The following is a 14,128-nucleotide window of genomic DNA, read 5'->3' on the forward strand; positions in this document are numbered from 1 at the left end:
CCCTTCCCTGCTTCCTTCCTCCCTCTTCCCTCCTTCTTGTCTTCCTGCCCGCCTTCCCTCCTTCCTTTCCCCTTCCCTCCTTCCCTTTTCCCTTCTTCCTTCCCCCTTCCCCCTTCCTTCCTTCCCCCTTCCCTTCTTTCTCCCTCTTCCCTCCTTCTTGTCTTCCTTCCCACCTTCCCTCCTTCCTTTCCCCTTCCCTCCTTCCCTTTTCCCTTCTTCCTTCCCCCTTCCCCCTTCCCTCTTCCTTCCTTCCCCCTTCCCCCTTCCCTTCTCCCTTCCCTTCTTCCTCCCTTTTCCCTCCTTCTTGTCTTCCTGCCCGCCTTCCCTCCTTCCTTTCCCCTTCCCTCTTTCCCTTATCCCTTCTTCCTTCCCCCTTCCCCCTTCCTTCCTTCCCACTTCCCCCCTCCTTCCCCCTTCCCCTTCCTTCCATCCCCCTTCCCTTCTTCTTTCCCCCTTCCCTCCTTCCTTCCTCCCTTGTCTTCCTCCCCCCTTCCTTCGTTCCCTCCTTCACCCCTTCGCTTGTTCTTTCCCCCTTCCCCCTTCTTTTTTTCCATCCCCCTTCCCCACTTTCTTCCTTCCCCTTCCCCTTCCCTCATTCCTTCATTCCCTCCTTTTCTTCCTTCTCCCTTCCCTCCTTCTTTTCTTCCTTCCCCATTTCCTCCCTCCTTCCTTTCTTCCCCCTTCCCTTCTACATTCCCCTTCCCTCCTTCTTTTCTTCCTTCTCCCTTCCCTCCCTCCCTCCTTCCTTCCTTCCTTCGTTCCTTCCCCTTTCCCTCCTTCCTTCCCCCTTCCCTTCTTCCTTCCCCTTCCCTCCTTCTTGTCTTCCTTCCCCTTTCCCTCCTTTTTTTCTTCCTTCTCCCCTTCCCTGCTTCCTTCCTCCCCCTTCCCTCCTTCTTTTATTCCTACTTCCTTCCATCCTTCTTGTCTTCCTTCCTCCCTTCCCGCCTTCTTTTCTTCCTTCCCGCCTTCCCTCCTTCTTTCTTCCTTCCCGCAATCCCTCCTTCCTTCCTTCCTTCCTTCCCCCTTCCCTCCTTTTTTCTTCCTTCTCCCCTTCCCTGCTTCCTTCCTCCCTCTTCCCTCCTTCTTGTCTTCCTGCCCGCCTTTCCTCCTTTCTTTCCCCTTTCCTCCTTCCCTTTTCCCTTCTTCCTTCCCCCTTCCCCCTTCCCCCTTCCTTCCTTCCCCCTTCTCCCTTCCCTTCCCCCTTCCCTTCTTTCTCCCTCTTCCCTCCTTCTTGTCTTCCTTCCCACCTTCCCTCCTTCCTTTCCACTTCCCTCCTTCCCTTTTCCCTTCATCCTTCCCCCTTCCCCCTTCCTTCCTTCCCCCTTCTCCCTTCCCTTCTCCCTTCCCTTCTTCCTCCCTCTTCCCTCCTTCTTGTCTTCCTTCCCACCTTCCCTCCTACCTTTCCCCTTCCCTCCTTCCCTTTTCCCTTCTTCCTTCCCCCTTCCCCCTTCCTTCCTTCCTTCCCCCTTCCCTTCTTCCTCCCTCTTCCCTCATTCTTGTCTTCCCACCTTCCCTCCTTCCTTTCCCCTTCCCTCCTTCCCTTTTCCCTTCTTCCTTCCCCCTTCCCTCCTTCTTACTTCCCCCGTTCCCTCCTTCCTTCCTTCTCCCTTCCCCCTTCCCTCCTTTCTTCACTCTTCCTTCCTCCCCCCCTTCCTTCATTCCCTCCTTCACCCCTTCGTTTGTTCTTTCCCCCCTTCCCCCTTCTTTTCTTCCATCCCCCTTCCCTCCTTTCTTCCTTTCCCTTCCCCCTTCCCCCATTCCTTCATTCCCTCCTTTTCTTCCTTCCCCCTTCCCTCCTTCCTTCCCCCTTCCCTCCATCTTTTCTTCCTTCTCCCCTTCCCTGCTTCCTTCCTCCCCCTTCCCTCCAACTTGTCTTCCTGCCCGCCTTCCCTCCTTCCTTTCCCCTTCCCTCCTTCCCTTTTCACTTCTTCCTTCCCCCTTCCCCCTTCCTTCCTCCCTTGTCTTCCTTCCCCCCTTCCTTCGTTCCCTCCTTCACCCCTTCGCTTGTTCTTTCCCCCTTCCCCCTTCTTTTTTTCCATCCCCCTTCCCCCTCTCTTCTTTCCCCTTCCCCCTTCCCTCATTCCTTCATTCCCTCCTTTTCTTCCTTCCCCCTTCCCTCCTTCTTTTCTTCCTTCCCCATTTCCTCCCTCCTTCCTTCCTTTCTTCCCTTCCTTCCCTCCTTTCTTTTCTTCCTTCCCCCTTCCCTCCCTCCTTCCTTCCTTCCTTCCTTCCTTCCTTCCTTCCTTCCTTCCTTCCTTCCCCTTTCCCTCCTTCCTTCATTCCCCCTTCCCTCCTTCTTTTATTCCTTCCTCCTTCCATCCTTCTTGTCTTCCTTCCCCCCTTCCCGCCTTCTTTTCTTCCTTCCCGCCTTCCCTCCTTTCTTCCTTCCCGCAATCCCTCCTTCCTTCCTTCCTTCCTTCCCCCTTCCCTCCTTCCTTCCCCCTTCCCTTCTTCCTTCCCCTTCCCTCCTTCTTGTCTTCCTTCCCCCTTCCCTCCTTTTTTTCTTCCTTCTCCCCTTCCCTGCTTCCTTCCTCCCTCTTCCCTCCTTCTTGTCTTCCTTCCCGCCTTCCCTCCTTCCTTTCCCCTTCCCTCCTTCCCTTTCCCCTTCTTCCTTCCCCCTTCCCCTTCCTTCCTTCCCCCTTCCCCCTTCCCTTCTTCCTCCCTCTTCCCTCCTTCTTGTCTTCCTTCCCCCCTTCCCTCCTTCCTTTCCCCTTCCCTCCTTCCCTTTTCCCTTCTTCCTTCCCCCTTCCCCCTTCCTTCCTTCCCCCTTCCCTTCTTCCTCCCTCTTCCCTCCTTCTTGTCTTCCTTCCCGCCTTCCCTCCTTCCTTTACCCTTCCCTCCTTCCCTTTCCCCTTCCCTCCTTCCCTTTTCCCTTCTTCCTTCCCCCTTCCCTTTTCCCTTCTTCCTTCCCCCTTCCCCCTTCCTTGCTTCCCCCTTCCCCCTTCCCTTCTTCCTCCCTCTTCCCTCCTTCTTGTCTTCCCACCTTCCCTCCTTCCTTTCTCCTTCCCTCCTTCCCTTTTCCCTTCTTTCTTCCCCCTTCCCTCCTTCTACCTTCCCCTTCCCTCCTTCTTCCTTCCCCCGTTCCCTCCTTCCTTCCCCCTTCCCTCCTTCCCTTTTCCCTTCTTCCTTCCCCTGTTCCCTCCTTCCTTCCCCCTTACCTCCTTCTTCCTTCTCCTTCCCTCCTTCTTCCTTCCCCCTTCCCTTCTTCCTCCCTCTTCCCTCCTTCTTGTCTTCCTTCCCACCTTCCCTCCTTCCTTTCCCCTTCCCTCCTTCCCTTTTCCCTTCTTCCTTCCCCCTTCCCCCTTCCTTCCTTCCCCCTTCCCTTCTTCCTCCCTCTTCCCTCCTTCTTGTCTTCCTGCCCGCCTTCCCTCCTTCCTTTCCCCTTCCCTCCTTCCCTTTCCCCTTCCCTCCTTCCCTTTTCCCTTCTTCCTTCCCCCTTCCCTCCTTCCCTTTTCCCTTCTTCCTTCCCCCTTCCCCCTTCCTTGCTTCCCCCTTCCCTTCTTCCTCCCTCTTCCCTCCTTCTTGTCTTCCCACCTTCCCTCCTTCCTTTCTCCTTCCCTCCTTCCCTTTTCCCTTCTTCCTTCCCCCTTCCCTCCTTCTTCCATCCCCTTCCCTCCTTCTTCCTTCCCCCGTTCCCTCCTTCCTTCCCCCTTCCCTCCTTCCCTTTTCCCTTCTTCCTTCCCCTGTTCCCTCCTTCCTTCCCCCTTACCTCCTTCTTCCTTCTCCTTCCCTCCTTCTTCCTTCCCCCTTCCCTTCTTCCTCCCTCTTCCCTCCTTCTTGTCTTCCTTCCCACCTTCCCTCCTTCCTTTCCCCTTCCCTCCTTCCCTTTTCCCTTCTTCCTTCCCCCTTCCCCCTTCCTTCCTTCCCCCTTCCCTTCTTCCTCCCTCTTCCCTCCTTCTTGTCTTCCTGCCCGCCTTCCCTCCTTCCTTTCCCCTTCCCTCCTTCCCTTTCCCCTTCCCTCCTTCCCTTTTCCCTTCTTCCTTCCCCCTTCCCTCCTTCCCTTTTCCCTTCTTCCTTCCCCCTTCCCCCTTCCTTGCTTCCCCCTTCCCTTCTTCCTCCCTCTTCCCTCCTTCTTGTCTTCCCACCTTCCCTCCTTCCTTTCTCCTTCCCTCCTTCCCTTTTCCCTTCTTCCTTCCCCCTTCCCTCCTTCTTCCTTCCCCCGTTCCCTCCTTCCTTGCCCCTTCCCTCCTTCCCTTTTCCCTTCTTCCTTCCCCCGTTCCCTCCTTCCTTCCCCCTTCCCTCCTTCTTCCTTCCCCTTCCCTCCTTCTTCCTTCCCCCTTCCCTTCTTCCTCCCTCTTCCCTCCTTCTTGTCTTCCTGCCCGCCTTCCCTCCTTCCTTTCCCCTTTCCTCCTTCCCTTTTCCCTTCTTCCTTCCCCCTTCCTTCCTTCCCCCTTCCCTTTTTTCTTTCCCCTTCCCGCCTTCCCTCCTTCCTTTCCCCTTCCCTCCTTCCCTTTTCCCTTCTTCCTTCCCCCTTCCCTCTTCCTTCCTTCCCCCTTCCCTCCTTCCTTTCCCCTTCCCTCCTTCCCTTTTCCCTTCTTCCTTCCCCCTTCCCCCTTCCTTCCTTCCCCCTTCCCTTCTTCCTCCCTCTTCCCTCCTTCTTGTCTTCCCACCTTCCCTCCTTCCTTTCTCCTTCCCTCCTTCCCTTTTCCCTTCTTCCTTCCCCCTTCCCTCCTTCATCCTTCCACTTCCCTCCTTCTTCCTTCCCCTTCCCTCCTTCCTTCCCCTTCCCTCCTTCTTTCTTCCCCCTTCCCCCTTCCTTCCTTCCCCCTTCCCCCTTCCCTTCTTCCTCCCTCTTCCCTCCTTCTTGTCTTCCTGCCCGCCTTCCCTCCTTCCTTTCCCCTTCCCTCCTTCCCTTTTCCCTTCTTCCTTCCCCCTTCCCCCTTCCTTCCTTCCCCCTTCCCCCTTCCCTCCTTCCTTCCTTCCTTCCTTCCTTCTTCCTTCCCCTTTCCCTCCTTCCTTCATTCCCCCTTCCCTCCTTCTTTTATTCCTTCCTCCTTCCATCCTTCTTGTCTTCCTTCCCCCCTTCCCGCCTTCGTTTCTTCCTTCCCGCCTTCCCTCCTTCTTTCTTCCTTCCCGCAATCCCTCCTTCCTTCCTTGCTTCCTTCCTTCCCCCTTCCCTCCTTCCTTCCCCCTTCCCTTCTTCCTTCACCTTCCCTCCTTCTTGTCTTCCTTCCCCCATCCCTCCTTTTTTTCTTCCTTCTCCCCTTCCCTGCTTCCTCCCTCCCTTTTCCCTCCTTCTTGTCTTCCTTCCTTCCTTCCCTCCTTCCTTTCCCCTTCCCTCCTTCCCTTTTCCCTTCTTCCTTCCTCCTTCCCCCTTCCCTCCTTCCCCCTTCCCCCTTCCCTTCTTCCTCCCTCTTCCCTCCTTCTTGTCTTCCTTCCCACCTTCCCTCCTTCCTTTCCCCTTCCCTCCTTCCCTTTTCCCTTCTTCCTTCCCCCTTCCCTCCTTCTTCCTTCCCTTCCCTCCTTCTTCCTTCCCCCGTTCCCTCCTTCCTTCCTTCTCCCTTCCCCCTTCCCTCCTTTCTTCCCTCTTCCCTCCTTCCTTGTCATCCTTCCCCCCTTCCTTCGTTCACTCCTTCACCCCTTCGTTTGTTCTTTCCCCCTTTCCCCCTTCTTTTCTTCCATCCCCCTTCCCTCCTTTCTTCCTTCCCCTTCCCCCTTCCCTCATTCCTTCATTCCCTCCTTTTCTTCCTTCCCCCTTCCCTCCTTCTTTTCTTCCTTCTCCCCTTCCCTGCTTCCTTCCTCCCCCTTCCCTCCTTCTTGTCTTCCTGCCCGCCTTCCCTCCTTCCTTTCCCCTTCCCTCCTTCCCTTTTCCCTTCTTCCTTCCCCCTTCCCCCTTCCTTCCTTCCCCCTTCCCTTCTTCCTCCCTCTTCCCTCCTTCTTGTCTTCCTTCCCACCTTCCCTCCTTCCTTTCCCCTTCCCTCCTTCCCTTTTCCCTTCATCCTTCCCCCTTCCTTCCTTCCCCCTTCTCCCTTCCCTTCTTCCTCCCTCTTCCCTCCTTCTTGTCTTCCTTCCCACCTTCCCTCCTACCTTTCCCCTTCCCTCCTTCCCTTTTCCCTTCTTCCTTCCGACCTTCCCTCCTTCCTTTCCCCTTCCCTCCTTCCCATTTCCCTTCTTCCTTCCCTTCTTCCTCCCTCTTCCCTCCTTCTTGTCTTCCTTCCCGCCTTCCCTCCTTCCTTTCCCCTTCCCTCCTTCCCTTTTCCCTTCTTCCTTCCCCCTTCCCTCCTTTCTTCCCTCTTCCCTCCTTCCTTGTCTTCCTTCCCCCCCTCCTTCACCCCTTCGTTTGTTCTTTCCCCCTTCCCCCTTCTTTTCTTCCATCCCCCTTCCCTCCTTTCTTCCTTCCCCTTCCCCCTTCCCTCATTCCTTCATTCCCTCCTTTTCTTCCTTCCCCCTTCCCTCCTTCCTTCCCCCTTCCCTCCTTCTTCCTTCTCCCCTTCCCTGCTTCCTTCCTCCCCCTTCCCTCCATCTTGTCTTCCTGCCCGCCTTCCCTCCTTCCTTTCCCCTTCCCTCCTTCCCTTTTCCCTTCTTCCTTCCCCCTTCCTTCCTTCCCACTTCCCCCTCCTTCCCCCTTCACCTTCCTTCCATCCCCCTTCCCTCCTTCCTTCCTCCCTTGTCTTCCTTCCCCCCTTCCTTCGTTCCCTCCTTTTCTTCCTTCCCCCTTCCCTCCTTCTTTTCTTCCCCATTTCCTCCCTCCTTCCTTCCTTCCATCCTTTCTTTCTTCCTTCCTTCCTTCCTTCCCCCTTCCCTTCTTCCTTCCCCTTCCCTCCTTCTTGTCTTCCTTCCCCCTTCCCTCCTTTTTTTCTTCCTTCTCCCCTTCCCTGCTTCCTTCCTCCCTCTTCCCTCCTTCTTGTCTTCCTTCCCGCCTTCCCTCCTTCCTTTCCCCTTCCCTCCTTCCCTTTTCCCTTCTTCCTTCCCCCTTCCCCCTTCCCTTCTTCCTCCCTTTTCCCTCCTTCTTGTCTTCCTTCCCACCTTCCCTCCTTCCTTTCCCCTTCCCTCCTTCCCTTTTCCCTTCTTCCTTCCCCCTTCCTTCCTTCCCCCTTCCCTTCTTCCTCCCTCTTCCCTCCTTCTTGTCTTCCCACCTTCCCTCCTTCCTTTCCCCTTCCCTCCTTCCCTTTTCCCTTCTTCCTTCCCCCTTCCCTCCTTCTTCCTTCCCCCGTTCCCTCCTTCCTTCCTTCTCCCTTCCCCCTTCCCTCCTTTCTTCCCTCTTCCCTCCTTCCTTGTCTTCCTTCCCCCCTTCCTTCGTTCCCTCCTTCACCCCTTCGTTTGTTCTTTCCCCCCTTCCCCCTTCTTTTCTTCCATCCCCCTTCCCTCATTCCTTCATTCCCTCCTTTTCTTCCTTCCCCCTTCCCTCCTTCCTTCCCCCTTCCCTCCTTCTTTTCTTCCTTCTCCCCTTCCCTGCTTCCTTCCTCCCCCTTCCCTCCTTCTTGTCTTCCTGCCCGCCTTCCCTCCTTCCTTTCCCCTTCCCTCCTTCCCTTTTCCCTTCTTCCTTCCCACTTCCCCCTCCTTCCCCCTCCCCTTCCTTCCATCCCCCTTCCCTTCTTCTTTCCCCCTTCCCTCCTTCCTTCCTCCCTTGTCTTCCTTCCCCCCTTCCTTCGTTCCCTCCTTCACCCCTTCGCTTGTTCTTTCCCCCTTCCCCCTTCTTTTTTTCCATCCCCCTTCCCCCTCTCTTCCTTCCCCTCCCCCTTCCCTCATTCCTTCATTCCCTCCTTTTCTTCCTTCCCCCTTCCCTCCTTCTTTTCTTCCTTCCCCATTTCCTCCCTCCTTCCTTCCTTCCTTACTTCCTTCCCCCTTCCCTTCTACTTTCCCCTTCCCTCCTTCTTTTCTTCCTTCCCCCTTCCCTTCCTTCCTTCCTTCCTTCCTTCCTTCCTTCCCCTTTCCCTCCTTCCTTCCTTCCCCCTTCCCTCCTTCTTTTATTCCTTCCTCCTTCCATCCTTCTTGTCTTCCTTCCCCCCTTCCCGCCTTCTTTTCTTCCTTCCCGCCTTCCCTCCTTCTTTCTTCCTTCCCGCAATCCCTCCTTCCTTCCTTGCTTCCTTCCTTCCCCCTTCCCTCCTTCCTTCCCCCTTCCCTTCTTCCTTCCCCTTCCCTCCTTCTTGTCTTCCTTCCCCCTTCCCTCCTTTATTTCTTCCTTCTCCCCTTCCCTGCTTCCTTCCTCCCTCTTCCCTCCTTCTTGTCTTCCTTCCCGCCTTCCCTCCTTCCTTTCCCCTTCCCTCCTTCCCTTTTCCCTTCTTCCTTCCCCCTTCCTTCCTTCCCCCTTTCTTCCTTCCCCCTTCCCCCTTCCCTTCTTCCTCCCTCTTCCCTCCTTCTTTTCTTCCTTCCCCCTTCCCTCCTTCTTTTTTCCCCCGTTCCCTCCTTCCTTCCTTCTCCCTTCCCCCTTCCCTCCTTTCGTCCCTCTTCCCTCCTTCCTTGTCTTCCTTCCCCCTTCCTTCGTTCCCTCCTTCACCCCTTCGTTTGTTCTTCCCCCCTTCCCCCTTCTTTTCTTCCATCCCCCTTCCCTCCTTTCTTCCTTCCCCTTCCCCCTTCCCTCATTCCTTCATTCCCTCCTTTTCTTCCTTCCCCCTTCCCTCCTTCCTTCCCTCCTTCTTTTTTTCCTTCTCCCCTTCCCTGCTTCCTTCCTCCCCCTTCCCTCCTTCTTGTCTTCCTGCCCACCTTCCTTTCCCCTTCCCTCCTTCCCTTTTCCCTTCTTCCTTCCCCCTTCCTTCCTTCCCCCTTCCCTTCTTCCTCCCTCTTCCCTCCTTCTTGTCTTCCTTCCCACCTTCCCTCCTTCCTTTCCCTTCCCTCCTTCCCTTTTCCCTTCTTCCTTCCCCTTCCCCCTTCCTTTCTTCCCCCTTCCCTTCTTCCTCCCTCTTCCCTCCTTCTTGTCTTCCCACCTTCCCTCCTTCCTTTCTCCTTCCCTCCTTCCCTTTTCCCTTCTTCCTTCCCACTTCCCTCCTTCTTCCCCTTCCCTCCTTCTTCCTTCCCCCGTTCCCTCCTTCCTTCCCCCTTCCCTCCTTCTTCCTTCCCCTTCCCTCCTTCCTCCTTCCCCCTTCCTTCCTTCCCCTTCCCCCTTCCCTTCTTCCTCCCTCTTCCCTCCTTCTTGTCTTCCCACCTTCCCTCCTTCCTTTCCCCTTCCCTCCTTCCCTTTTCCCTTCTTCCTTCCCCCTTCCCTCCTTCTTCCATCCCCTTCCCTCCTTCTTCCTTCCCCCGTTCCCTCCTTCCTTCCTTCTCCCTTCCCCCTTCCCTCCTTTCTTCCCTCTTCCCTCCTTCCTTGTCTTCCTTCCCCGCTTCCTTCGTTCCCTCCTTCACCCCTTCGTTTGTTCTTTCCCCCCTTCCCCCTTCTTTTCTTCCATCCCCCTTCCCTCCTTTCTTCCTTCCCCTTCCCCCTTCCCTCATTCCTTCATTCCCTCCTTTTCTTCCTTCCCCCTTCCCTCCTTCCTTCCTTCCCCCTTCCCTTCTTCTTTTTTCCTTCCCTCCTTTTTTTCTTCCTTTCCCCCTTCTCTCCTTCCTTTCTTCCTTCCCCCTTCCCTCCTTCTTTTCTTCCTTCCCCCTTCCTTCCCCTTCCCTCCTTTTCTTTCTCCCCCCTCCCCTCCTTCCTTTTTTCCTCCCTCCCTCCTTCCTTCCTTCCTTCCTTCCTTCCTTCCTTCCTTCCTTCCTTCCTTCTTCCCTCATTTCTTCCTTATCTCCCTTCTTCCTTTCTTCCTCCCTTCCTTCCTTTCCTCCTTCCCTCCCTCCTCTCCCTCCCTCTTCTCCTTCCTTCCTTCCTTCCTTCCTTCCTTCCTTCCTTCCTTCCTTCCTTCCTTCCTCCCCATTGTGGATCTCCCCCCCCCCCCCCGTTGATTTTTACAGAGAGTGAAAGGGAAGTGAAAGGGAAGGAGGGAAACAGAGAGAGAAACATTGATATGAAAGAGACACATTGGTTGCCTCCCACACACGCCCCACTGGGGCTGGGGATATAACCTACAACCCAGATACGAGCCCTTAACTGGGAATCGAACCCGTGACCCTTTGACCCTGGCCCTCTAACCACTGAGAAACATCAGCAGGGCGGGCCATGTTTTCTTATCAGTCCAGGGAAGAGGTCAGAGCCCATAGGAAGAATTCTCTTCTAGATGCTTATCTCGCCCTGCATGGTCAGGCCTTGGCCTTTTGAGCTCTGGGGCTGTTGTCACAGCAATATGGGGAACCCAGAGTGTAGGCAATTGAAAGTCTATTGGAGGCTTTGCCTGCATTATTCATTAACCTTGGCTTGGGAGCAGGGCCAGGCCCCTCTGTGGGACTAGGGTGGTCACTGTTCTCCCCTCTCTACCCCAAGTCATCTCATCTTCTGCAGGGCTATCCAGGCAGAAGGGAGAATCCCTCCCTGTTTTTCCCCCGGACAGTATGTTGCCTTTCCTTTAACACAGCAGTATTTGCTGATGTATTTGCTGAAGCTTTCCTGTCCTGCTGCCCCAGAGGCACTTCTTGTGGGGCCTCTGGGCTCCACTGCTGTGGCTGCATTGCCTTGATGTCTGTAAGCCAGGGCATGTTACTTCCCTTAGGGTCGTTCTGCAGGTTTCAGGAAAGTGTGATGCTTGTCTTCCTGCCATTGCTCCTTCTGAGAGGGTGGACTGGTCCCGGTTGGAGCCTGGCTGTAGCATAGCTTTATCCTTGCTCTGTGGCTTCCTCTGGGCCTGCTCCCTGGGAAGAGCCATCCCCCGGCCCTTTCAGAAACTCAAAGGCGGCAGTGTGCTGCCCCTCCCCTTGACTGGCCCAGTGCTAGGCCCGGTCACACACTGCCCCATTGTACTGTGCTTTCCACGCAGCTCTTGTTGCAGCTTCTGATCCCTGAGCCAGTTCTCTCCCAGCTTCTTTCCTCAGAGCCTGTGGGAGGTGGTGGGTGGACTCTGCTCGCACAGGCATGGGATGGGTGGCAGCTGCAGCTGTGGGTGGCTCTGTTCTTACAACCCAGCTTTCAGGGCTCTGGTGTAGCCTGGCATCAGTGTTTGGGAAATAGGTGAGAAAGGAGCTGCCCCGCCTGGTAGCAGCAACCTTTCCACGACAGCTGACCTCTCTGTTGACCAACCAGAGAGCCTTGTTACACAGGGTTAGTGAGCTGGACTCACGAGGTGGCAGGGGAATGCTGTACCTCTGCCTGGCATGATTTCTGGGTGGGAGAAAGCTCCTGAGGGTCTGATGCTAAGTCCAGAGGAGCCTTGCCTGTCAGGAGAGTGCAGTGTGTACCCTGGGCATGTGCAGCTTGGCATTCCTTCTGTTCTCTCTTTGCAGCTCCGGAGCTGGGCTGCTCACAAATCAAGCTGTCTGTTTATATGGAGTGCCTGGAGGGTGTCTGCCATGAGTCTGTCACTAACCGTGCTAACCAGGAGAGCTGGCTGGCTGGGGAGAAGACACTAACCCTGTGAGTCTGACCTGGGCCAGCTAACCTGCTCTGGGAATACCACCAGCAGCGCCTCTGACCTCTCTCCCTCCCCGCAGCCTGGCCACCTCTTCCCCCTAGGTTACCTCATGCCATCTCCTCTGTTCTTTAGTCCCTATAACTGGGTTCCCTCCATCTTTCCAGTCTCCTGGCTCTGGGTAGGATGTGTCTCCTTCATGGCCAGGGAGGAGGGTTTCCTAGGCACAACCACCTGCCCATCTGCCAGCTTGCTGCTGGACTTGGCCTCCTCTCAGTCTGTACCATGCTGCCCAGATCTTTCTGAAAACAGAATTGGGTAGAGTTTCTGTTTAATATTCCTTTAGCACCGTGGAGTGGGAGCGTGTCCCTCGGTTAGCATGCTGTTTCATTTTCCTGCCTCAGAGACAGGTGGAGATTTTCTTTTAGACTGAACCGTTTCCTTCGTTTTTCAAGAGGAGGATTGAATGATATCCCCATTATTCTCACTCCAGGGTAATAATAATTTAAGATTAGCTGCAAGGTTCTCCTTGGAGTTGTGGAGGTTGAAGAAAACCTTGGCCTGGTTGTGAGAAATTCCCTGGGCAGAAGAGTGAAGCTACTTAAACTGAAAGCTGGAGCCCAGAACCAGGTACCCATCTGAGATGTAGCTCCCATTGGTGACTGTCATTCTGGGAGGTGGAGTGAGTGGAGTTTGGCCACCCTCCCCCACTGCCTTCCACAGCTGGAACTTCAGGTGGACTTTAGCCGAGAAGAGCTGGGAAGGGCGCCTTAGCCCAAGGGAGCAGGACTTGCGTTGGATTCCACAGTGGGCCTAGGTGAGGCCCTGGCCTGAGATTGGGAGGCTGGTGAACGGCCCTTTAGGTTTGGAAAGGAGAAGGGGGTTCCCGAGATAATAGGAAGGCCGACTGCTTGGAGCTCCCTGGAGTTGTGCACAGGTAACTCTTTTGACAGACTATGTCTCCTGCCTCTGGAGGCCGTGCAGTATCGGGCAGGCTGGATAGGGAAACTTGAGACCTGTAGGCCCGCACAGTGGTTCTGTACTCTTGGGCTAGGAGGGAGAAGGCAACGGGATGTCTACCAGCGTGGGGTGGCGGGGGTGTAACTGTGAGAGCTGGTAGATGCTACGCAGACGTTTAGGGACCCTGAGTTAGCAAGCTGGAGGGGTTTGTGGCTTGGCTCTGACCAGAAAAGCCAAAGGAAACTGGAGGGGAGGCTTAGTTCAGGGCCAACCCTCACTTGATTCTTCCATCTTAGGAGAGGGCATGGGGACTACTGTCAAGTGCTGCTTATGATCTTGGGGATATTTTGGCCCTCTCTTTATGAGGAGGGAGGTTTGGTTTGCTTGGATCCTCATCAGTAGTCTTTAGCCCCTTTGTTCCTGTCTAGTGTTTGCTTGAATGAGGTCGGGTGATAGACTTTGAGGTATTTGCTCAGGTGGGGAGCCAGGTGAGCACTGAAGGTCACCAGCTCTAGTTTTGAGTCGTCAGGATTACTCTGTGACAGAATAACACCCACCCATTTTGGCTTTTAAAAACCTGTCAGTCTGTTCCTCTTAGAGCGGGCATGAGGCCAGGTCAGGGCCCCAGGCAGCTGTCCCAAGAGGGTGGGATTGCACTTGCCCAGAGGGGTGGCAGCATGGCTGTCAGAGGGGCAGCGGAGCCAGTCTGGGCACAGACTGGCATCTTCAGCCTAGTCATCAGCCCAGAACAGAGCCTGCCCAGGCCCCACTCCATGAGCTGCTGGCGGCTTGCCCGCCACGCGCCCAGGATTGCTGAGGGCTTTGCTCATGTATCTCAGGAACAGCTGCATGCCGGAAACGGGGGGTGGGTTGCAAGTGGGAGGGGCACCTGGGGTCGGTGTGGGGAAAGCTGAGCCCCAACAGCTTTTGGATCCGCTCACTGTGCTGGAGGACTGTTCTGTTCTGACAGTCCAGGTGGAGAGGGGCCATATTAATGCTGGGGGAGCCCCCCCAGTCACCTGGTTACAGGGCTGGCCCTTGCAGGGTGGTCGTTTGTGTTTCTTGGTTCTCGTTTGGAGGCAGAGCCTGGATTCCAGGAGCTTGTGGTGCAGCTTTCTCCAGGCTGGCAGAGTTCAGAGACTACGTACAGCTGAGGACACGATTAGCTGTGAGCTGAGGACAGTTCTCACAGAGGAGGCACTAGTTCCTGTGCCATCGTTCATTCATGTTTTAGCAGTTGATTAGGGGCTTTTGGAAGAGCCTGTACTTATTTCTATTATTTATATCTTGCTGGATTCCAAGGGAATTCAGGCAGAAGACAACACGGCTGGAGTATGCTAAAGAAGGCCTGGTTTTCCTTTCATTTTAAAAGCAGTAGTGATTGCTGACTGACGTTAGACTTTTCTTGGGTGAATTATGAAGAAGAGCTTGAATGATTTTGGTGGTGATGTGGGGCCCTTCATAATTGAGAAGTTGGGTTCATTGACCCCTCAAGGTGCCCCACTTGCTTGATTCACTGCCAGCTGTGAGCAGAGAGGCGTATCATCAGGTTCCGAAATAGTCTGAGCCCAGGTATATGTTGGGGCCATAATTTCCTGAAGAGAGCATGGACGATGGGGGGGTGGAGGTGGGGGCAGCTGAACTGGGCAGTGAAGTTGTAGAGCAGAACTTGGAACTGGGGGAGACATCTGGTGAGGGAAGGCAGAAGTTTGAAAAGCCAAAGAGCCACACCCATGTTGGATTTACTTCCGTTTCCCTCACTGGGCCGTGTTGGGGGGTGGCCTCTGAGCCCTCAGGGGGTGCTT

The 14,128-nt window shown here is 55.3% G+C and overlaps 1 protein-coding gene across 2 annotated transcripts in view; it reads left to right on the forward strand.

The window, feature by feature from the left end:
• The window catches only part of TJAP1 (tight junction associated protein 1), a 37,070-nt gene that overhangs the window by 11,727 nt on the left and 11,215 nt on the right, over positions 1-14,128 (forward strand). For both annotated transcript variants that reach the window (XM_054722085.1, XM_054722086.1), the window contains exon 3: positions 11,239-11,368. The gene's annotated coding sequence lies outside the window, so the exon portion shown is untranslated. The remainder of the gene's footprint in view (positions 1-11,238; positions 11,369-14,128) is intronic.

The sequence above is a fragment of the Eptesicus fuscus genome, chromosome 10 (assembly GCF_027574615.1).
Source record: "Eptesicus fuscus isolate TK198812 chromosome 10, DD_ASM_mEF_20220401, whole genome shotgun sequence".
NCBI lineage: Eukaryota > Metazoa > Chordata > Mammalia > Chiroptera > Vespertilionidae > Eptesicus > Eptesicus fuscus.